Source organism: Lithobates pipiens, unplaced genomic scaffold, assembly GCF_037356315.1.
Source record: "Lithobates pipiens isolate NorthernLeopardFrog02 unplaced genomic scaffold, aLitPip1_a1.2 Scaffold_8, whole genome shotgun sequence".
Taxonomy (NCBI): Eukaryota; Metazoa; Chordata; class Amphibia; order Anura; family Ranidae; genus Lithobates; species Lithobates pipiens.
The window spans coordinates 173,316,439-173,341,156 of NW_027507903.1; positions in this window are offsets into that span (position 1 = coordinate 173,316,439).

The following is a 24,718-nucleotide window of genomic DNA, read 5'->3' on the forward strand; positions in this document are numbered from 1 at the left end:
TTAATAATTTTTTTTTACTAGTAATGGCGGCGATCAGTGATTTTTATTGTGAAAGCGACATTATGGCGGACACATCGGACATTTTTGACACATTTTTGGGACCATTGTCATTTATACAGCAATCACTGCTATATAAATGCAGTGATTCCTGTGTAAATGACACTGGCAGTGAAGTTAGCCAGTGGGTGGCAGCGTAGGGGTTAAGTGTTCCTAGGGGTGTGTTACTAAAGCCGCGTACACACGGACTGTATGGCCTACTTAGTCCGTCATACAATCCGACGGACAGTCCGCCATACTTTCGAATGGACGGACTTGACCACACACACCACTTTTTGAGCGGACTAATACGGCGTGCCATACTATCCGCCCTACTTTTGAAATGAACGGACTCGCCCACACACGCGGAGGAAAGTCCGCTCATTTCGAGCGCGTCTCCAGGTAGGCGGGGCCCACGAAGGAGACGTCGCTGACCCCGCCGCCTGGTATGGATTTAAAGGGGAACCCCAACGCCAAAAAAAACGGCGTGGGGGTCCCCCCCAAGTCCACAACAGACCCTTGTCCGAGCACGCTACCCGGACGGCCAGGAAAGGGGAGCGAGCGAGCGAGCGCCCCCCCTCCTAAACCGTACCAGGCCGCGTGCCCTCAACATGGGGGGTGCCTTGGGGAAGGGGGGGCCGCGCGGCCCCCCCACCCCAAAGCACCTTGTCCCCATGTTGATGAGGACAAGGGCCTCTTCCCGACAACCCTGGCCGTTGGTTGTCGGGGTCTGCGGGCGGGGGGCGGGGGGCTTATCGGAATCCGGGAGCCCCCTTTAATAAGGGGGCCCCCGGATACCGACCCCCCACCCTATGTGAATTAGTATGGGGTACAATGTACCCCTACCCATTCACCTGTAAAATAAAAGTACAAAAAAAAACACAACACACGCCCCTCGCCGCCGGCCTCTTCTCCCGACTTCGGGGGTCTTGTCCCCCTCTTCGGTTCTTCTGCCGGGCCACCGCGCCTTCTTATAGCTCTTTTACAGGCGGTGGCCCGGTCTTCTGTTGCCGCCGCCGCCGCCTTCCGTTCTTCTTCTTCTTCTTCTTCTCCAGGAGATGTTGCCTCGACGATCTCTCCGGCCGGAATGCCAGGGACGCACTGCGCGGCCACTTATATAGGGACAAGGGGCAGTGTCACATGGCTTTATGTCACATGGGTTGGTCACATGGGTTGATGTCACATGGGGACTATGACATCGTAAGGGGGCGGGGTCACCATGTGACACCAACCCATGTGACATAAAGCCATGTGACACCGCCCCTTGTCCCTATATAAGTGGCCGCGCAGTGCGTCCCTGGCATTCTGGCCGGAGAGATCGTCGAGTCAACATCTCCAGGAGAAGAAGAAGAAGAAGAAGAAGAAGAAGAAGAAGAACGGAAGGCGGCGGCGGCGACAGAAGAACCGAAGAGGGGGACAAGACCCCCGAAGTCGGGAGAAGAGGCCGGCGGCGAGGAAGAAAGCCGGACTCCTCCGCTAGCAAAAGAGCTACAAGAAGATAGCGGAGGAGTCCGGCGAGAAGACCCCCGAAGACGGAAGACCCCCGGAGCTGTGCAATAAAGTATTTTATCTCGTGTGTTGTGTTTTTTTTGTACTTTTATTTTACAGGTGAATGGGTAGGGGTACATTGTACCCCATACTCATTCACATAGGGTGGGGGCCGGTATCCGGGGGCCCCCTTATTAAAGGGGGCTCCCGGATTCCGATAAGCCCCCCGCCCGCAGACCCGACAACCAACGGCCAGGGTTGTCGGGAAGAGGCCCTTGTCCTCATCAACATGGGGACAAGGTGCTTTGGGTGGGGGGGGCGCTCGCTCGCCCCCCTTTCCTGGCCGGCTGGGTAGCGTGCTCGGACAAGGGTCTGTTGTGGACTTGGGGGGAACCCCCACGCCGATTTTTTTCGGCGTTGGGGTTCCCCTTTAAGTCCATACCAGGCGGCGGGGCCAGCGACGTCTCCTTCGCGGGCCCCGCCTACCTGGATACCCGCTCGAAATGAGCGGACTTTTCTCTGGGCGGGAAAAGTCCGCTCATTTCAAAAGTACGGCGGACTGGCATACACACGGGCGGATTGTCCACCGAAATGCGAGTACGACGGACAGTATTTAGAAAAATCCGAAATACTTAGTACGCCGGGCTGCACGCTGAAAAAGTCCGCTGAAGCCCACACACGAGCGGACTGTCCGCTGAAATGTGTTTTGGCGGACTAAGTAGGCCATACAGTCCGCCCGTGTGTACGCGGCATAACTGTTGGGGGCTGGGCTTTCATTTAGTGAACACTGATCTCTGCTCCAATCACATGGAGCAGAGATCAGCGTCACTAGTTGCTAGGCAGAACAGGGAGATGCTGTTTACAACAGCATCTCTCCGTTCAGCCGCCCCATGAGACGATCGTGGGTATGCCCGCGGCAATCGAGCCCGCGGGACCGCGACGGACTCACGCGGGCCCCGACCAGCACGCAAGCATGCCGCCGGCAGCTCGCTCGCAATGGCAGGGCAGCATTAAAGATTGGACGTACCTGTATGCCAATATGCCTGCCCGTGCTATTCTAACGACGTACATCGGCGTACGCTGGTCGGGAACTGGTTAAACTGAAATAATATTTCATTATATTTACTGCTTGTGTTTCTTTTAGCTGTCTCCTATGCCATTTTCTTAAATAGTGCAAACTTAATTTATTTGATACATGGGGTGACAATCTCTTTTTCAGTTAACTATTCTGTTGTGGGTCTGCTACACACACACACATTGTTTTTGTTGTTAATGTATATAATGCATTAATGTTAAAAATAATCATCATCTTTGTTTCTTTTGTTCTCTTTCCTTTTTTTATGTTACTATTTGTAAATTTGTAAACTCAATAAAAAATATTTTGAAAAAAAAAAATCATCCTTTTCAGAACCATGAATTGTGTGTACTGAAACTGCACTGAAATGGCACGTGTAGTGCAAAGTGGATTTGCCTTAAGTAAATAACCCCCATTGTCACTGTAAACACCAACTTAGTCCAAAAACTGATATTGAGCATTGAAAGAAGAAGCCACACATTGTTAAGTATAAAACATTTTACTCAAAGCACATTCACAAAAGGTTTTTGAACAAACCAACCTTTGTTTTTATGTTTGACATTAGAAATAATATAAAAAATTTAATATTTTTTTTTGGTTAAACAGGCATGTTTCAAACCATAACATACACAACTCATGAACTTACAAAGTTTAACCTTGAAAAAGTGAAGGCAATATCAGACATTAGTATGTCAAAACTGTGTTGATGTTGCCTTCATCAAATGGGGTGATGCGACCCCTGTAAAAGCCAAATTTTGAAGATGCACACAAATTGGGAGTCAAAATGTTGATTTCCCTCCTGATCCTATGCCTAATGTCAACATGTGGTAGCTCCCATCATGGGGGATCAATGGATGTGTTTCGGGGGTGCAACCCCTTCCTCTCATCTACTTTAGTTGCGTGTAAGGGGTTGCACACCCAAAATGCTTACCGTGATATCCCGTGATGGCAGATAGCACATGTTGACACACTGTGTGTGTCTCTTGAATCTTCTGTACTGATCCTGCTCGCTCAATTTGAGGTCTGATCATCATTTCCTCAATTGATCCTTGGATTGTTATACCCCAAAATTCTTCTGCAGACTTTTCACAACTTTACTTGTGATTTTGGCCTTTCTCACATTTTGGTTGCTATACAGTCCATTTTTCCCGTCATAGTCGGCCCTCTTCAAGATGTCCACCAACTCCACCATCTCACCAAAGGACATATTTGACGCCTTAAATCTCCTGAATTGTGACGTTTGTGGCTTTGGGCTTTCCTCGTTCCTGCTCTCCTCTGCACGAGCCTGTTCTGTCTCCACCATGTGCTCTTCTATTGCGCCGAAAGAGAAGGGGTGGGGAACATCCTAGGAAGAAGGCTAGGGGCAGGTGGAGTTTCACACATGCGCAGCACATATAAAGTGTAACATGTTTGCATTGTATGTACGATCTGTGAGCGGAGGACGGAGTAGCGTAAGCACCGATCGTGCTAACAAAGGTACAATTTTAACTTGGGGCATCAGTGGCCTATACTGCTTATAGATTGAGACCTATATTGGGACACAATTAGGAGAGTTTAGCCTGACATTAGGGTTTGTCTTGTGTTGTGTCTTGCACAGAAAATGGATAGATTCAACGATCATGACTTGATCCCTAGCTTCATTGAAAAGAAAAAGACAAAGGATCCCCTATGTCGTGGACTTTTAACGCACAACATTTTTTACTAAAGAAATTTAAATGGCATATATTAACAATTATTATTTATTTAGAAAAATAGAAACAGAATGTATGCATTTAAAAACAAAAGACATGAAGTGTTTGAACATCTCTCAAAGTAAGTACAGCATGTAGATATATACTACAATTGTATGGTTTCTCACACCCGAAGCGTTTTGAGACTAATTCCCTCCTTGTTCCGGGGAGAGAGTGAGAGACAAACCCTATTTTAGAAAAATAGTGGAACAATATATCAAAAATACATATCATGGTACATAGTAATATACAATGACATAAAATATGAACTTATTTCCACCGGGGAAGAGCGCTATGGGAGGACACTGGATTAGAAGTGAAGATATTCAATTGAAGCACATAATAAATGTGGGTAAAATAAACACGTTAGGAACACTACAGGAGTATATGGATATAGATGGATGGAGGTATCTCCAGCTCAGACACTTTGTCTCATCATTGCCACAACCATTGAGAAGTGGAGAAGACCTTAACGTCTTGGAGCGGATATGTGAGATGAGGAGATATCAGGAAGAGCAACTCGGGACGTGCTGGAGAGGGTGTGGACAGCAAGGGAGTGCGGCACATATCTGGTGGGAATGCCCAAAAATTAGAAAGTACTGGAGAGAAATACTAACTTTAATAAAAATAATAACAGGAACTCAGATACTAGAAAACCCATGGACATGTCTCTTCCATGGTACAGACACCCCAACTCAAAAGTATAAAGAAGGCCTCATAGGAAATTTTATAAACGTAACAAAGAGCTTGATCCCAAAAAATTGGAGACAGGTGGAAGCACCAAAACTGAGGGAATGGATAAGAAAAGTAGAGGATATGTATAGAATGGAGGGATGGGAAAAGGATGAGGAGAGCGGGAAAAATAAATTTCGAAAGAAATGGGAACAATGGAAATTGTTTAAATTAACGAAAAAATATGAAGAAGAGGTATTAGGGCTGTAGGAGGGGGGGGGGGGAGTAGGGTACATATATTTGTATATTATGTTTTATACTTTTTGTATGAAAAAAACTTTAAATAAAGAATAAAAAAAATATATATTATTTTGTAAAAAAAATATTGTGCCTTAAAAGTCCACCACATAGGGCATCCTTTGTCTTTTTCTCTTCAATACCGGATGAGGCACAACCCCTTTTCTTTTTGGTGCTGGTTAGATATTTTTTTCTAGCTTCATTGAAAAATACAGGGAAAAACACTGAAGAAATGGCTGCACTCCAAGATCCATCAAAATTCTTATTTAATAAACAAACAAATCCCAAGTGTTACAAACAGTTCAAATGGTTTACCATTTGAACTGTTTGTAACATTTGGGATGTTTGTTTATTAAAATGGGATTTTTATATACAGCTTACCTGTAAAATCCTTTTCTTGAGAGTACATCACGGGACACAGGAGCTTTATTACATAGTGGGTTATATAGGCACCTCTGGTGATTGGACACTGGTTGACCCCAATTAAGGAGAATTCCTCCCCTATATAACCCCTCCCATATGGGAGGCACCTCAGTTTTGTAGCAAAGCAGTAAGAAACCATGTAAAACCCAAGAGGGGCAGGAGCCCTGTGTCCCGTGATGTACTCTCAAGAAAAGGATTTTACAGGTAAGCTGTATATAAAAATCCAATTTTCTTGATCATACATCACGAGACACAGGAGCTTCATTACATAGTGGGATGTCCCATAGCAATGCTCAGATTGAGGGGAGGGAGACACAGATCATAATTATAGACCGCCAGGGACCGGAGGACCTAAACTTCAGCCTGCAGTACGCTGTGCCCGAAGGCGATATCCTCTTGCCCTCTGACATCCACCTGATAGAATCTGGTGAATGTGTGGACTGATGACCAAGTTGCAGCCTTACAGATCTGAGCCAGGGAGGCCTGGTGATGCACTGCCCAAGAAGCACTTACGGCCCTAGTAGAGTGCGCTTTCACTTGAAAAGGAGGAATCTTCCCCTTTACACTATAGGCCTGAGAAATAACCTGTCTAATCCACCTTGAGAGAGTGGATTTTGACGCCGCCTGGCCCTTCCTAGGGCCTTCCGGCAAAATAAATAAGCAATCAGTTTTCCTTATCTGAGCAGTTGCTTGAAGATAAACACTGATTGCTCTAACCACATCCAAAGTGTGCAAAGATTCTTCTTCTGCGGACTGTGGGTCCGGAAAAAAGGATGGTAGGATTACGCCTTGATTCAAATGGAATCCCGAAACCACCTTAGGTAGAAAGGACCTGTTGGGACGCATGACCACCCGGTCCTTATGAATAATTAGATACGGCTCCTTGCTGGAAAGAGCTGCTAGTTCTGATACTCTTCTAGCCGTGGATATGGCTACCAAGAATACCAATTTTTTAGTTAGGAGAACTAATAAAGCCAGATGCAAAGGTTCAAATGGTTGCCTCTGCAAAGCCGAGAGAACCAAATTCAGATCCCAAGGGCATACCGGAGGTTTGACTGGCGGTCTTATCCACATGGCCCCCTGGATAAAAGCCCGCACCAGGGAATGCGATGCAAGTGGCTTTTGAAAAAACACTGACAGGGCTGAAATCTGTACCTTGATAGTGCTTATGGCCAAATTCATTTCAAGGCCTGACTGGAGAAAGGCCAAGATCCTGCTAATGACATACTTTCTAGGATGCCATTTCCTGAGCTCACACCAGGAAACATATGCCCTCCAGATTTTGTAATCTCAGCCTGGAGGCCGGCTTTCTGGCATTGACCAGAGTAGAAAGGACTGGCCCCGAAAGGCCACGGTTTCTCAGAATGTGGGTCTCAGCAGCCAAACCGTCAAATTCAGACTGCGTAAAGCAGGATGGTAGATTGGACCCTGTGAGAACAAGTCTGGCCGGAGAGGGAGGATCCATGGCCTGCCTACTGCCAACTTCATGATCTCCGCGTACCATGGTCGCCTGGGCCAAGCCGGGGCCACCAAAAGGACCGACTTTGTCTCCCTCTTGACTCTTCCCAGGAACCGCGACAGAAGCGGGCTCGGGGGGAAGGCATAGATAAGCTTGTACTGATCCCAGGGAACTGTCAGAGCATTTGACCCCTGAGCAAGTGTATCTCTTGTCCTTGACACAAAATTGTCCAGTTTCCTGTTGAACCTGGATGCAAACAGATCTACGTCTGGAGTACCCCACCTGTGACATATGTTCCGAAACACGTCGGGGTGCAGAGCCCATTCTCCTGGGCACAACTGCTGGCGGCTCAGAAAATCTGCGTGCCAATTTTCCACTCCTGGAATGAAGACTGCAGAAAGACACGGAACATGCTTTTCTGCCCAGACAAGTATGCGATTCACCTCTTTTTGGGCCACCAGACTCCTGGTACCGCCCTGGTGATTGATATAAGCCACTGCTGTGGCATTGTCGGACTGAACCCGAACCGGGAGACCTCGTAGTCTGTAAGACCACTTTATAAGAGCCATATAAACTGCCTGGATCTCCAAGATATTTATGGGCAATAGCTTCTCGATTGCAGACCATTTCCCCTGCGAGCACATCTCCTCCAATACTGCTCCCCAGCCTGTCAGGCTGGCATCTGTTGTGATAATCTTCCATGGAAGAGGAAGAAAAGTTTTGCCCTTCGGCAAATTCTTGGTTTGTAACCACCAGACGAGACTCTTGCGTGTCCCTGGGGATAGACGCATAGGAAGATCCAAGGCTTGGGGCTTCCTGTTCCAAGCCGCAAGGATGCATATTTGCAGAGGCCTTGAGTGGAACTGGGCGAATTGGAACGGCCTCAAAGGAGGCGACCATTTTCCCTAACAGTCTCATGCACAACCGAATGGGGGAAGATCTTCTGCCTAGAATTAGGCGCACCATGTCCCCAATGGCCTTTGGCCTTAGAAGAAACACCTTGCCCTGAGCGGTGTCGATGATCATGCCCAGGTATTCCAACCTGGTGGCAGGCTGTAGGGACGACTTTTCTAGGTTTATAATCCAACCTAGGCGTTCCAGGTGTTCTAGCGTTCTGGTGACGCTGTGGTTCAGGAACGCTGCTGTTTTCTCCATGAGAAGCAAATCGTCTAGATAAGCCATGACGGCTATACCCTGAGCTCTTAGGTTTGCTAAGAGAGGGTCCATAATCTTTGTGAAGACTCGAGGGGCCGTAGCAAGCCCAAATGGCAAGGCCACAAATTGAAAATGGAGCTGCTCTACCGCGAACCTTAGAAATTTTTGGTGTGCGGGAAAAATTGGCACATGGAGATATGCATCTTTGATATCTATTGATGCCATAAATTCTCCCCCTTGCAGGGAGGAGACCACAGTGCGAATTGACTGCATTCGGAAGGACCGGATGCGTAAAAACCGGTTCAGATCCTTCAGATCTAGGATAGGTCTGACACTTCCATTTGGCTTTGGAACGGTGAAGAGATTTGAGTAAAACCCTGAACCCTGTTCTTTTGGGTCCACTTCTACTATCACCCCCTGGGATAGTAAGTGATCTAAGGCCAGAAATAGCGGTTTTTGCTTTACTGGATCCCTGGGGATCCTTGACCTTAGAAAGCGAGAAGGTGGAATCTCCTGAAACTCTAGCCTGTAGCCCAGAGATACTGAAGAGATCACCCACTTGTCCCGGATCTCTTCCCGCCAGGCTCCTGCAAATCGCAGGAGCCTTCCCCCCACTCGGCCGAGCGGGGGCACCCCTTCACAGGGAAGCTTTTGGGCTCTGCTTGGCAGGCTTTCGCCCCCAAGTCTTTTTCTGTCCCTGGGCTCGGCCTTGAGCCTTTCCTGTAGAGGAGGGTTGAGAAGGCCATCGCCACTGCTTAGAGCTTGATGCTCCGGGAGAGAGAGCACGCCTAAATGAAGGACGCTTGCTCCTTTTGACTGGAAGGAGAGTAGATTTACCCCCTGAGCGTGTGTACTGAAAGCCATGTAAGTATGCATCAGGCTGCTCTTACTCCCTCTAGTGGTGGAAACCAGGTAAGACATACAACTACTCACAATGAAGAAATCCATCATATAATAACATTTAAAGGATTAACTTCCCTTACCTGTCCCCGCCGCAGGAATTGCTGAACCAGACAAATTCCAGCCTTCACCCATCACGGCGGGCAGTGTTAGCCAACCTTTAAGTTTATCTGGGGCTCTTTCTCGGAAGAGCCTCCTACCTGGACCATGTAAAGACTCTGCCAGAAACTTTTGTGCGCTCTGTGTAAACAGTACACCAAGTCTGGTTTTCCCAGAGCCCAGTCTTCCAATGGAGAGGACTTACAGGCCAAACCTCGTTTCTTCGGCTGACGAGGCCCGGGTACCATACCATCTTGGGAGTCAAATATCGGCCCGAGGTATGGATCCGGTTTGTTGTAGCCCTTAGGCCCCTGCAGGGACCTGCATAGAGCTAAAGTTTTACGTGACCAACCACCATAGACACTGGCGAAAAAACTGAGGTGCCTCCCATATGGGAGGGGTTATATAGGGGAGGAATTCTCCTTAATTGGGGTCAACCAGTGTCCAATCACCAGAGGTGCTTATATAACCCACTATGTAATGAAGCTCCTGTGTCCCGTGATGTATGATCAAGAAATAAGAATTTTGATGGATATTGGAGTGCAGCCATTTCTTCACTGTTGATCATATGCGGAGGCGAGCCGAGGCAGGCACTCGTGATATCATTAGGCTTCCTGTCTCACCTGGAGCAGCAAGTTCTTTTGTTTGAAAAATACAGGGAGCTGCGCTGTCTGTGGCAGGTGAAACACCCTTTTTATAATAAAATAAAGAGGAAGGCACCATTGGATCAATTGCCGGAATTGGTGAAGCCAATGATTCCCACGGCAACCATTCCCTTTTTGAAGTGCAAAATTGGTGGCCTGAGGAGCACATATAATAGGGAGTGCAAGACGGTACATGATTCCATGCGATCAGGAGCAGCAGCAGATGACATTTATGCCGCCAGGCTGTGGTACTACGACGGACTGCATTTTTTGTCAGACTAGACTGAAATCAGGCCATCACTCTCAACCCTTCCTTCCACTCTTCCTTCCACCTCAGATGAGGCTTCAGAAGTCCAACCTGGGCCTTCCACCCAGGAAGATATGGAGGAGCCCAGCTTGAGCCAGGTATAGCATTGTTCAACATATTTCTTGCCAAAATGAATGATGATAACTAGATGTTATTATTGATCACTAATTTCAGAATTAACAAAGTGGTTTACATATCAATAGACAGTAGTAGCCAAAAATTATTGGGACAAGAATGGCAAATGCTGGGGTCAGAAGTATAGTCTTTTCTATTTGTTAACATTCAATTTGCAATAGTCAGGAGCTCCAAATTGTGTGTGATTGACCAAAAAACTAAAACTATGTCCCATTTTCATACACAGGAAAGTCTCAGCCAGGAGGAGGCAGTGGAAAGTCTCAGCCAGGAGGAGGCCATGGAAAGTGGCAGCCAGGAGGCGGCTATGTGCAGTAGCCTGACTGAATCACAGGTTCCTACCCTCCACCTTCCAACAAAAAGGCCCAGGAAGGGGAGTAACGTGGAGGGGTCAGAGCTTTCTTTGATTCGGCAGGCTACTGCAGCCCTCAGAACCACCCACAATCTTCAAGAGGCCTATGCATGCATGGCAGCCAGCAAATTGCAGGAAATGGAGGTGGGCCAACACCTCATTTGTAAGGAAGTCATGTATCAGGCCCTAAATAAGGGGGTGATGGGCGAACTCACAAAAAAGTCACGTATGTGAGTTGGACCATACTCCTCCTCCACCTCCTGCCACAGCTTCAACACCACAGCCACAGCCTGGAAGGAAGCGTGGACGGAAGACAAGAGAGTGATGGCCTGGGTTAGGTCTGGTCTGGCAAAAGACGCAGGCTGTTATAAGACCGGGACATACATGTCATCTCTGCTGTTCCCAATCTCTCTGAGTCCTGGACCATATTGTGCTCCCTATTAAATGGACTCCTCAGGCTACCAATTTTGCCTGTCAAATAATTGATGTCTGTCTTGGGGTAAAGAGGCTTCGCCAATTTCAACAGTTAATCCAGCGTTGCCTTCCTCTTTTTTTTGTTATGACCCCTAATAAATGTCTATTTTTTCACAAATACTTGGCTGTTTTAGTTCAAAAAGGACATTTTGTTTGTGAGGAGGCAGGTACATTTCAAAAAGACAATGTCAAATTAACAAGGGACACCAACACCAACCAATCTCCTTGAGGTTAAAAAATATAAGATAATAATGATGTTGTGGTAACTTGACACACAAAATGAAAAAAAATATTATGGAGATCACTATAAAAAAAATCAGGAGATCTTGATAAAAAAAAAGGAGATCACTATAAAAAAAATAGAAACATTATTCTGGAGATCTGGCGAATAAAAAAAATAAAGATTATTCAGGAGATCACGAGAAATAATAAAGAAATCAGTGTGAGAACACTGTGTGAATATCAGTAGCAAAACAAAGTCATTATTCTAGCATTCTAAAGAAGAATGCCCTGCATTAAAAAATGTAAAAATGTGCAGCGTGACGAATGTGCTATCTCCATTACGAACACTCGTTTTACCAGACTGAGCGCTTCCCTCTCGTACTTGATTCAGAGCATGCATGGAATTTGTTGCGTTGGAATTGTCTACACACGCTCAGGATTTATGACAACAGATTTTGTTGTCGGAAAGTTTGAGATCCGGGTCTCAAATATCTGTGTGATGGAGCCTACACACGGTCGGAAATTCTGACAACAAGCTTACGTTGAACATTTGTTGTCGGAAATTCCAATCATGTGTACATGGCATAAGTTTTGATGGGGGAATCCCTCCCACAGAGCTATTGTGTTCCCTCCCACATTGTGTGCGGGGCAGGAAGCTATAGCCGCTGGCAATAATTGCATGAAAAATCCAACATGATAGTTTTACCCAAGTCGATCGATGGATCGATTTGGGTACAATCAGCCCAACTATGGATAATTCAAATCTCGGCCTGTCCCTGCTGAACCGGCTAAGGTTTGAACCATCTATGACCAGCTTTCGTTTAATTTTTTAACAAAGCCAAACATCACCAGACATATAGTAAATGGTTTCATGTTTCCTAATTGCTGATTTAGTACTCTGAACAGGTTGTCCATAGCTCTTCAGTAGAAAGGTTATCAGAAGGGCTCTCAGCCACAAATAGCTGGTTTAATTTTCTGGGTAATAGGACCTGTGTCTGCTCTGGACAGTAGGGGCATGAATATCTAAGAACAGGTCATTTAAAAGGCAACTGTAAAATTCATTATGAATGCTTGTTGACATGTACAGATGTAGACGAATGGCATCTGATGCAACACGACTAAACATACAGACCATTACATGTGCATCTATCTTAAGTATGATTTATTTTTGCTGCAATTCTGTTATCTGTTATCTAGATCAGCTGATGCCTAAAACACCTTAAATTCTACTGAAAAAACTGTGCTTCTTAGACTTTTTTTTTTACAAAAATCTGAGGCTGCAACAGCTATTCCTGTCTTAGGCGACAGAATACTTGTTAATTTATGAGTGGTGAAAAACAAAACAATATCATGATTATTTACTTGGAATTCTATTTTAAATGCTGCTCTAGCTTATCTGCAATTAGACTATCACTTAAAAAGGCAAGTTTGTAAATTTACATGTCATTAAATCAATTTAATACCATATTGGTGAAAAATAATTCATCAGGAAGGAATTGATGATGCACATGGCACAAAAGTGTCCATTTTAACAGTGAGTATCATGAGATTTCATGGCCAATGCCAAAAGGACCCACATTACAATATTGTTGTATGCATGAAAGTCATATTATTATGCAGAATGGTGGCCCAATTCTATTTTTTTAAAGTTGAAAAAAGAAAACAATATACAGTGTGCATTGGGCTCAATACATTGAAAGTTGTATAGTACCTGAAACAGGGTTGAACGGTGAGGCCACAGCCTGTTTGTTCTTTTTGTTTCTAAATCTTGCCACTTACAGTAAAACAATGTCTATGCATAGCACATGTTGGTTTAACAGACTAGGTAATCAGCCAAATGATCCATAACTGTAACTTGCAGTTCATTAAACAGATGCAGGGTGCATGCACTTTGGGCTTAAAAAAGGCAGATCCCTTGGCAGAGAAAAACTCATATAGAGCATTTTTGTACAGGAGTTTAGAAGCATTTAGCGTTTTTTTTCTGCCAGAAAACACCTCTCATGAATGCAAACCAGAAGGGTTTTATCTGCCTCTAAGCATCGAGTTTAAAATATGCCTCTAAAGTCCTGATGTGCATGGACACATAGGATAACACTGAGCTGTTTGAACAGTCAAAATACAACTCCTGTGTAAGTGGCGTTATTTAAAGCTATATTAACTACTAGGCATCCGTGCTATAGCCGAAAGACGGCTGCAGCGAGGATGCCAATTGGCGGGAGGCTGTCCCTGGACATCCTCCTCTTTACTTCCGCAATGCGCGCTCCCGCGGGCGTGCATGGGGGAAGTTCTGTGCTGGCCGTGTCCCTTGGACACAGTCAGTCATAGATCCCTGTAAATGGCCAATCACAGCGGTCGTTTACAGTTCGATCGGCGTTTCCAATGAGAGATGATCTCATATGTAAATATATGAGATCATCTCTCATCGCTGGCTCTCCCTCCTCACACAGAGACAGCGTGTGAGGAGGGAGAGATGAACGGCTTAGTCAGAAATGCAGCGGTTAGTGAAAAACAAAAAAAATGAAAGTAAAGTGCCCATCTGTCCCCACTGCTATCTATCCCCACTGCCATCTGTCCCCACTGCCACCTGTCAGTGCCATCTGTCCCCAGTGTCACCTGTCATCATTGCCACCTGTCCCCAGTGCCACCTGTCATCAGTGACACCTGTCCCCAGTGCCCCCTGTCCCCAGTGCCACGTATAAGTGCCATCTGTCATCAGTGCCACGTATAAGTGCCACCTGTCACCAGTGCCACGTATAAGTGCCATCTATCATCAGTGCCACATCAGTGCTACGTGCCATCAGTGCCACATAGTGCCATCTGTCATCAGTGCCACATCAGTGCCTCGTATTAGTGCCACGTGTCATCAGTGCCATGTCTAAGTGCCATCTGCCATCAGTGCCACGTGTCATCAGTGACACATATTAGTGCCATTTGTCATCAGTGTCACGTGTCATCAGTGCCACGTGCCATCAGTGCCACCTCAGTGTCACGTGTCATTGTCCTGGTGCTCCAAGGCCTTCAAAAGTGTAATAGGTAGTCAACAAGTTAGATGTGTAATTTCTGCTCCTAGAACACCTGATAGTGTTCCCTGCATGTTGGGCCTCTATGTGGTCAGGCTGTGAAAAAGTCCTACACATGTGGTATCGTAATAATAAAGGTATACTTACCTCCTCTGTGCAAGGGTTTTGCACAGCGCAGCCGCAATCCTCCTCTTCTCGGGTCACACACCAGTGCTACTGGCCCCTCCCCCCTGCTGTGGGGGCACCCAAGCAGGCGTGCTCCTAAGCTGTGGTTCTGTGTGTTCATTCACACACGGAGCCATAGATTGGCCCTGCCCCTCGTCACCTGATTGACTCAGTGCCTGTGATTGACAGCCAATGGCTCCCGCTCCCAAAAGACAATCAGGAGAGTGAGTCCCTGGAGAGCCAAGACATTGCTGAATTGAGAGAGGGCTCAGGTTAGTATTAGGGGGCTTCGGGGGGAGGATTGCTGCTGCACACAGAAAGTTTTTTACCTTCATGCATAAAATGCATGAAGGTATAGAACCTTATGCCTTTACAACCACTTTAAGTCCAGTGTGCATGGACCTGCAAAGTTAGAAATGATAATGCAAAACAAGTTTAAGGTAGCAAAACATGAATAGACTGTTGAATAATAAAAAAAAACGTATTTATGATGGCAAAAACATGCATGCACTGTAGAAGCTAATTTTAAAGTTGCAGAACTAAGGATTCGTAATAGCAATGTCTCAGTGAGTCAGAGTAACATGTCTCTGATTAGCATAATCTCTAGAAAACAAAAGGAAAGACAAGAGAAGTGCACAACTAGAGCAATACATTTTTATTTTATTTTATAGTGCCTTAAGGGTGTCTTGAGAAAGGGTGGATTTGCCCCCAAAACATGTCGTCGCGGCAGCCCGCTAAGTGAGCTGTGGGAGTGATCCATGATTCACTTTGTCAGAGGGAAGTCGGAAGAGATTGGCAGACACCAAGAGCTGGAGTTCTCTGTCTTGCAAGCCTGCTTGTAACAGTGCAGAGGAAGGATTCTACTGATTTATACCAAGCAGTGTCTCTGGCCAGAACTATCGCCATATATCTGTGACAGGCTCTGAAAGGTGCACATTCCCACTGGGGTAATGTGAGTGCATATTTGTTTTTAATTATTTTTTGCTAAATAAAAGTTTTTATTGCACTAGTGGTGCAGTTCCTTTGTGTTCCCTTTTGTTTTCTAGAGTATCCTGCATCTCACTGTGAGGTCTAACAGGAATAGCTGCAAATTTACTAGCATCTGTAAGAGTTATATGTGACTACCTTCCTTAAGGACATACAAAAAAATCATGGAAAGTGGAGAACTTTTTATTTGTATAATAGCATAATCTCTATAAAATTCTAAAACAATTGATGAGAATCACAATTAAGCAGTTCAGAACACAGCTACTTGTGATTACACTCATAGATGGCCTCCCTCACGGGGGAAGTCCAGGGTATCTTTCCATACCTCCCAATCAACCTGGATTTGGTGGGACCGCCCAGAGATTTGAACTAAATCTTAGGTTTTGTTTAAACATGCCCATTAAACCCCTCCCACAGTTACACTTGACTACATCCACTTTTGGCAGTGGTGCGCTCTCTGCTTCCCTAAAGTGTCCCTTATTCTCAAGTTCTAATGCTGGAAGGTAAGTCTTTGGTAACACAGGTGAGAAGCTGAAGGGATCCAAAGACAAATGCCACCCCATTGGAACTGGAGTACTCTGGTAGCAATTGGGGAGGGTCTCCCCACAGTAGCTGTGTCCTCTGGAAAAGCTGTGTGCTATTAAGCTCTGGCCCAGCAGTCCACACACCAATTCTGATAATGGAGGGCCTCTCACCTGGCTGAAGGTCATTTTTCATGCTACTGCTGTCTCGTCAGGTGTGGCCTCTCCAAGCTGGCGAGGGAGCAAAGTTAAGTAATTTATACTCTCTGGGTGTGTCCAGGAACTCAGGGTGTTGTGGGAAAGAGAGGTAAATGGGTCAGCATCTGAGAATGGTGAGAAAGCACTCCTCTACACTATGAATTTTCAGTATGAACCAGAAGCCATACATTTAACATCAGAATGAAACAAAATATCTCCAGGCACACAACTGGCCAGAAAAGGCAGACATTACTTGCATTGTAAAAGTACCTTCTGACCAGTGGTATTATTATGAAATAGGATCTAATAACAAAATCAATATAGGGCCCCTTGGCTATTCCCATTACCAAGACCTATACCCTTCTAAAATAATATGCTGCATAATAGTTATTTTGTAACAGCGCAGCAGATGTTCCTAACCATTTTTCACCTGTCTTGAATTCCATTTTTCCCAGAGACTGTTGCTGGCTGTATAAAATATTATGTGGTATAAAGGATTGGTCACTCTGTCCTGCTGAGCACCATATAAGTTGCCTAGTATATGTTCATAGAATAGGTGAAAATTTTATCCCAGTTATAGGACAAAAAAAGTCCAGCTATGCAGGAAAATCTATAGCTGTATATGTATTATAGACATTTTTAGCCTCTTTGTTTTCAAGCAAAGCATTTGTAAAGGAAAAAGGAAAGTGGGCGGCAGTGTATTTTGTTGTCAATCAATGACTAGATAATTATTAATTGTGGAGTAAACAGAACGTTGAACTTTCTTTTTAGAAAAAATGCAACACTGAAAGTTTTGCAATGAAAAAGAAACAGTTTTTCCTGTTACAGTTTACACACTGTCAACATGATAAATAGGCATTATCGGTGTCCCTGTAAATACCTAAATCATGCTTCTTGGTGGTCGAACAAAGATCAAAAGAATCAAAAACCTTGTGCAGTTAGAATTCCATTTTATAGGGACAACTGGGTAACCACAAGTTAATATTATATAAAGCTGACATATTATTATCCCTTACCACTCTACATATCTTACGTCAGAATCTTTTTTGAGTGCTAGTATGATTTGCTGCCCCATTAGGTCTTGTTCATTTCAGTGGTCAAACACCTTGTCATATTTAAGTATCACATTAACCGCTTCCTACAAATCCCTTTATCAAGGCATATTCATGACTTTTATTTAGATGTAAAATGCTGTGGTTTGATAGGATTCACGCAATCAAGATGATGTATCTTTCCTAGTTGTTATATACCCATAGCTCCCAACTATCCCTGATTTCGAGGGACTGTCCCCGATTAGAAACAAAGTCCCTCTGTCCCTCGGTCCTCCTTCCTCCTCATTTATTTCTCCCTCATCTTGGTCTGATCTTTATAGTTGTATATAAAATGCACTTTCTATATTTCAAAATGTGTTTACCAGTGCTAAACCTTTCCTCTGATTTCTAAATTGCTGCACTTGTAATTTTTTAAAGCCAAAACCAAAAGCAAGTGGGTTTAACTAATCATTTTTTCATATAATTCTCCTTTAAGGGAGTGTGACAGGGGCTTGCATACTTTTGCTGATAGGTGTTCCTTCATTTCCATCTCAAAAAGTTGGGTGGTATGTATGTCTTCAGGGTCCTCTCAGTTTCCAAATTCCACCCTTGTATTTCAGATGCAATTACATAAAGCCCAGAGTTATTAAACAGATTACGTCTCCCCCAAATCAATGGGGAGGCCTAGCAGTTCCTAACATTTACAACTACTACCTGGCTGGAAACATCTCTCCCTTAGCTCACCTTCATGCCATCTCCAACCTTTGGGCCTCACACTGTTCAAAGGCTTCAAAAACACAATCTTATCCCACACACTTCATTTATGGGACAAAATTCTCTGGAGACCTTATGTCTCTATATCTTTCTTTGCTCAGGCTCCTACATTGCCCTCTGTTTACCCCAGGTATGGAATGCCTCACACAGTTCTGATGGTGGCCGGACCATGGCTATGGAAACATTTACTCCCTACTCCCCTTGTCAGGAGCTACAACCTTCAAACAACTTTGCACTTTTCATGATATTTCATTACAGAAACAGTTCGGCCTTGCCCAACTTAGGTATTTTACACTTTCCATCCTCTGCCTTAAGGGCAGTACACATGGGCCGCATATCGGGTGGCATTTGACTGGTTCAATAGAAATCAGCCGCCATTTGGCCTGTGTGTATGGCAGCCGGTCCGACAGAAGCAGAAGTAAAAATGAAACAGTAAAAAAACAGGCTGACTGAAAGCAAGATAAATAAAAAACTGATAGCCATTCTAGCTGATACCCATGCTATATTCCTCCACAGTTGGCTGCCTTGGATATCTTACCCCGAACTACCATGATTCAATGAATCTCTATTGACCATTTAATTCCATAATGGGTGGATCCTCTGAGACCAATCCCCTTCCCAATTCTTTTACACCATGTTTCATTCTTGCACCCTCCCTTCTTAATTTTCTCATCATTCCCTTTCTTTTTGCTTCTGGAAATTCTACATCCTCTTCTTATATCTACAATCTTCTTCCTGTATATTCCTCTAAATATCCTTGCAAGGATTCCATATCTATAAACCCTCAGCTACACTTAGAAGAAGGCTATGACCCTGGTCTCTGAACTCTCCCATGTACCTATAAATTTATTTTGTTGAACCTAAAATGGAGACACCCGTAGGCAGGTTGCCTGCAGTTTTCTAGCTAGACAGTGGCTGACCCTGACTGGGAAGGGGTTGAGCTCAGACTATCCACTCGGTATTATAAAAAGGGGGAATGTCGAGGTCCAAGGCTGGCCTTTTCCCACTCAAAGGAATTTTGTGATTGCTGCAGAGAAGGACTGCTGCTCATTGCAGTCTGGAGATCCAACAGTTCTGGAGAAGGCCTTACATGGACTACTAACATTTGGAGGTATGCCTGGGCAGCCTGCTAGAGATAGTTATAGACATTCTAATGTCATTGTTCATGTTGGACTGTACTATGGTCCTCCGGTAGTGAGGGGGCAGTGTTCTGGCTCCCTCCCCAGTGGTTGATAACACGCATGGGGTCCATGCTAGGTACGCTGGAGTGGTGGAGGGAGCATGGGCTCAGCAGTGCCCCTCCACTGGGCACCTCACTCGCTTGATTATTTAGGTATAAAACTGACACCTTCCTACTCAACCCTATTCTCTGAAAACTATTATCCTTTGCTGTACTCTCTGACCTCCCTTATGCATTCCTGGCAATATCCTTCCCTTTCCTGGATTGAGAGGATTTCTGCCATCAAAATGACGATCCTTCCTAAGGTCCTATATTACTTCCCCATGCTACCAGTGAGTGTACACCTTCTTTCTTCGCCTTCTACAAGTCCGGATGCTCCAATTCATTTGGGCTCAGAAACACAATAGAGTCCCTAGATTTACTCTTTAAGTTCACAGGCTGCAAAGTGGCTTGGGGGTGCATAACGTCTCGCAATATTATACGGATGTCCCTCTTTGGATGTTGCTTGAATTACCCAACTGTGACCCATCTTCAATACAGACCTTGCTCTGGCTCCCCCACAAGTTACGCGTCCCCCCCTTTGAGCCACATGATGTTACATAGTCTGAGAGTGTGGTTGGACTCAGTCCGCTACTCAGGCAATTTTTTGTCATTACTTCTTATTACTCATAACCCCCTCTTTCCTCTGGGCTTATCAGAGCCTTGGGCTTTCTCATGGTGGCTCTACCGAGGCTTTATGCAGGTATAGGATTTACTTTCCTCCCGCTGCTTCCTATCCTGGGAGGCCATCCGAGAGATGCATGAGACCCTGCTAATGGAGCACTTTTGTTTTCTCCAACTTAAACACTGGATTGCTGCCCTACGCTGCACATCTTTTTACCCCCATCGGAAAACTTTTTTGAACAGCATGCCTCGGGAGCCCCTGGTCCCACGCCTGTCATCAATATCCCTCTCCTACATGTCTCAATGTGAGCGGGACCTCCAGTGCCCAATAGATCTGGCGGACTGAAGCAAGGCTTGGAAAACAGTTGCAAAATGTTCCTTGAACATAAATACGCTTGAATCTGCGTATGAGGTCCTTTTTAGATGGTACTGGGTAACTGCCCGACTTGCTCATGCCTACCCGGGAAGTAGTGACGTATGCTTTTGAAAATGCAGACAAAGGGGGGATTTGCTCTATACCTGGTAGTCCTGTCCCAGACTGGTGGGGTTTTGGTCCTGGGTCTTCAGCCTTCTCCAGACCCTGTTCCATATAACAGTCCGCAGAGATACTAAGTTGGCTATTTTGCATTGCCCAATACCTGGCTTATTTGCGCCCCAGCAGAAGCTGGCCACTTACCTTTTTTATCTTGGCCAAATGGACCAATGGACATTCCAGGCACAAGCCTGGAAGACACAATGCCTTGCCTTTCAGGGGGTGAAGTCGCATATGACCTCTCTAATGCTTCACAAACAGATTACCAGTATTGTGAATGATTTCCATTCCAAATTTCTCAAGATCTGGGAACCATAAATCTCATATAAATGTCCCTCTCTTCAACTGGCTTGGTTGGGCCTTATATGACTGTCACCAGCGAAGCTCCTGAGTCTGAGTTGTATTCCTTTCTTTTCTTACTCTTTCTCTGGATCTTATTTCTCCTCCTTCTCTCTTTTCCACCTTCTTTCTGGCACCTCCTCCTGTCTGTTTATACCAATGCTGTCCTCTGGGATTGATGGTAGAAGTTGTGCCACCCCAGGAATGACCATGAAATGGCCTTTTTCTTCTTCAGCACTCATTATTCTCTGATTCAATCTTTATAGTACAGAATTGTTTTTCGATGGTTGCTATGTCATTTTATTATGGAATCTCTTGTACTTTTTGATCAATCTTTAGCCCCTGCCAGGTTGATTTATATTCTTGCGCTGGATCTTGTACACTGAATGATAAAAATGAATAAACTCATTGAAACAGAAATATTGTTTTTTTTCCCTTGCCCTTGAGGCTTTGTTCACACCTATGCATTTTGCAGTGCATTTCCAGTTTTGCAAAAACGCACTACAGACCATTTGATATGATTTTGTATCTGTAGCAGGATACAATAAATGTTTGCTTTTGGGTTTAATACCTCTTTTAGAGTTTGGTTGCTTCCTGGTAACCAAGCTGAATTTCTGCCACAGAGAGGGTGCACTGACCCATATGACCCCCCTATGACAGTTACAGTTCACCGACAGTTGCATTAGGGATAAGTGACAGAGGAAGTCAATAATATGTAAGCAAGCACATATATATTGCAAGTATACAGAAAGTGTGTGCTCACATTACATACTGAGCAGAAATATTGTATTTAAATCCATTTTGGGTAACAAATGTCTAAACTCGATCTCTCTGTCAAAGAAATCTATCTGTAAAATAGGCTCTCAGAATAAATCTTGTATGGATATCGCATGCAAAACTTTGATTTATCATACAGTATATCCTAATATAAAACAGGATATGCCAAAATAAACATTTCTGTAGAGCAGTCCAGCAGTTAATTAGTGTAATTTGTGTTTTTGTTTTCATTTTTGGCAAGCATCAGTCAACTCATGATACAATTCATGAGCTCATAAATGTGTATGATGATGGAGCTGTTTATAGATCTAGTTCTCAATGCATGAGAAACATATACCATATAAATGCTAACTTTGAAAAACACTGTAAAGCAAACAAAAGATGGTATCCTAACAATAAATAAAGGTGAGCTCAATTTGAGTACAAATTCAAGGTGTCATATATATCTATAGCGATATATCTATCTCACTCTCATATTTATTTAGAGTGGTGAACAACCTGGAAGAGAAATGCCATAGAAAAGGTAATATAGTTTGGATGAAATGCAAATCTCAATGTCTCAGCTCCTAGAAAGTCACGTGAGATAATAAAATAAAGGATACTAGTTTTATAGCGCATGCGAGAGTGAACTAATAATTGACCAACTGTAGACTTCTAGATTACATTTTTAAATCAATTTTTAACCACTAGAGTGGACATTTAGAAAATGTTCCTGCAGAATATGTGCAATCCTATGCAAAACCATGCTGAAATGTATGGTTTAGTATACATACTTCAGCTGCTATGTAAAGCTCTTGGTTTTCTTATTGATGGATACTTCAGGTACTTCAGTAGTTCCATTTCCACTCAAAGAGGTATCAGAACATAGTCTTGATATGTTGAATGACTATAATGCTGTGTACACACGACCGTTTTTTCCCATCGGAATAAACTGCGAAGGTTTGTCCGACTGAGTTCCGCTGAAACTGTCTTGCGTACACACGATCACACCAAAGTCCTCTCGTTAAGAACGAGGTGATGTACAACACGTACGACGGGACAAGAAAAAGGAAGTTCAGTAGCCAATAGCCTCCGTCTTATACTTGCTTCAGAGCATGCATCGTTTTTGGTCTGTCGGAACAGCATACAGACAAGTGTTTTTTTCTGATAGAAATTGGTTCCATCCGAAATATTTAAAACATGCTCTATTTCTAGGTCCATCAGAATTTTCGTAAAAAAAAGGCAGATGAGGCATACACACGATCGGAATATACGATGAAAAGCTTCCGTTGGACTTTTTCTGTTGGACATTCCGCTCGTGTGTACGCAGCATTACAGTGTATTATTTCCCAGAATAAAGCCAGAAATATTGTACAGACTTCATACACAGTCAGCACTTTTACTAGGCTACAGTTTCACGGGGAGAGTTCAGCCTAGTTTTACATCAAAATGGGAGTGTATTTTTGCAAACAACAAAGCCAGAAATATTACTCAGACTCAATGCACGTTATGTAAGCAGTTTCAATAGACCACAGTTTCAGAGGGATAGATTAAGCAGGTTTAATCAAGAAATTAAAACCAGAGTGTACTGTTTCAGAGAAAAAAAGTCAGAAATATTATACAGACTCATTATGTAAGCAGGTTTACTATACTGCAGTGTCATGTTACAACCAAAAACATAAATGCATTTTATTGGGATTTTATGTGAAGTGGAAGGAAAATGATAAATGGTTTTCAAAATATTTTACAAATAAATATGTGAAAAGTGTGGCGTGAATTTGTATTCAGCCCCCCCGAGTCAATATCTTGTAGAATCACCTTCCACTGTAATTACAGCTGCAAGTCTTTTTGCATATGTCTCTACCAGCTTTGCACATCTAGAGAGTGACATTTTTACCCATTGTTCTTTGCAAAATAGCTCAAGCTCTGTCAGATTGGATGGAAAGTGTCAGTGAATGGCGATTTTCAAGTCTTGCCACAGATTCTTAATTGGATTTAGGTCTGTACTTTGACTGGGTCATTCTAACACATGAATACGCTTTGATCCAAGCCATTCCATTGTAGCTCTGACTGTATGTTTGGGGTTGTTGTCCTGCTGGGACCTCCGCCCCAGTCTCAAGTCTTTTGCAGACCCTAATGCCGCGTACACGCGATCGGACATTCCAACAACAAAATCCATGGATTTTGAGCCAACATCCACGATGGATGTTGGCTCAAACTTGTCTTGCATACACACGGTCACACAATGTTGTCGGAAATTCCGAACATCAAGAACGCAGTGACTTATGACGAGCCGAGAAAATTGAAGTTCAATAGCCAGTGTGGCTCTTCTGCTTGATTCCAAGCATGGGTATAACTTTGTGCGTCAAATTGTGTACACACAATCATAATTTCCGACAATGGATTTTGTTGTTGGAAAATTTGCGATCCAGATCTCAAATTTTGTGTGTTGCGAATTCCGATGGAAAATGTCCGATGGAGCCTACACGCGGTCAGAATTTCCAATAGAAAGCTACTCTCGAACATTTTCCAAAAATCCGACCGTGTGTACGTGGCATAACAAGGTTTCTTCTAAGATTGCCCTATATTTGGCTCCATTCATCTTCCCATCAACTCTGACCAACTTCCCTGTCCCTGCTAAAGAAAAGCATGCCCACAACATGATGCTGCCACCATAATGTTTCACGGTGGGAATGGTGTGATGATGTGCAGTGTTCTTTTCCTGCCACACATAGAATTTTGCTTTTAGGCCAAAAAGTTTAATTTTGGCCTTATCTGACCAGAGCACTTTCTTCCACATGTCTGCTATGTTCCCCACATGGCTTCGCACAAACTGCAAATGAGACTTCTTATGGCTTTCTTTCAACAATGGTTTTCTTCTTGCCACTCTTCCATAAATGCCAGATTTGTGTAGTGCACGACTAATAGATTTGCTGTGGACAGATTTTCCCACCTGAGCTGCAGATCTCTGCAGCTCCTCCAGAGTTACCATGGGCCTATTGGCTGCTTCTCTGATTAATGATCTCCTTGCCCAGCCTGTCAGTTTAGGTGGATGGCCATAGATTTGCATTTGTGCGATACAATATA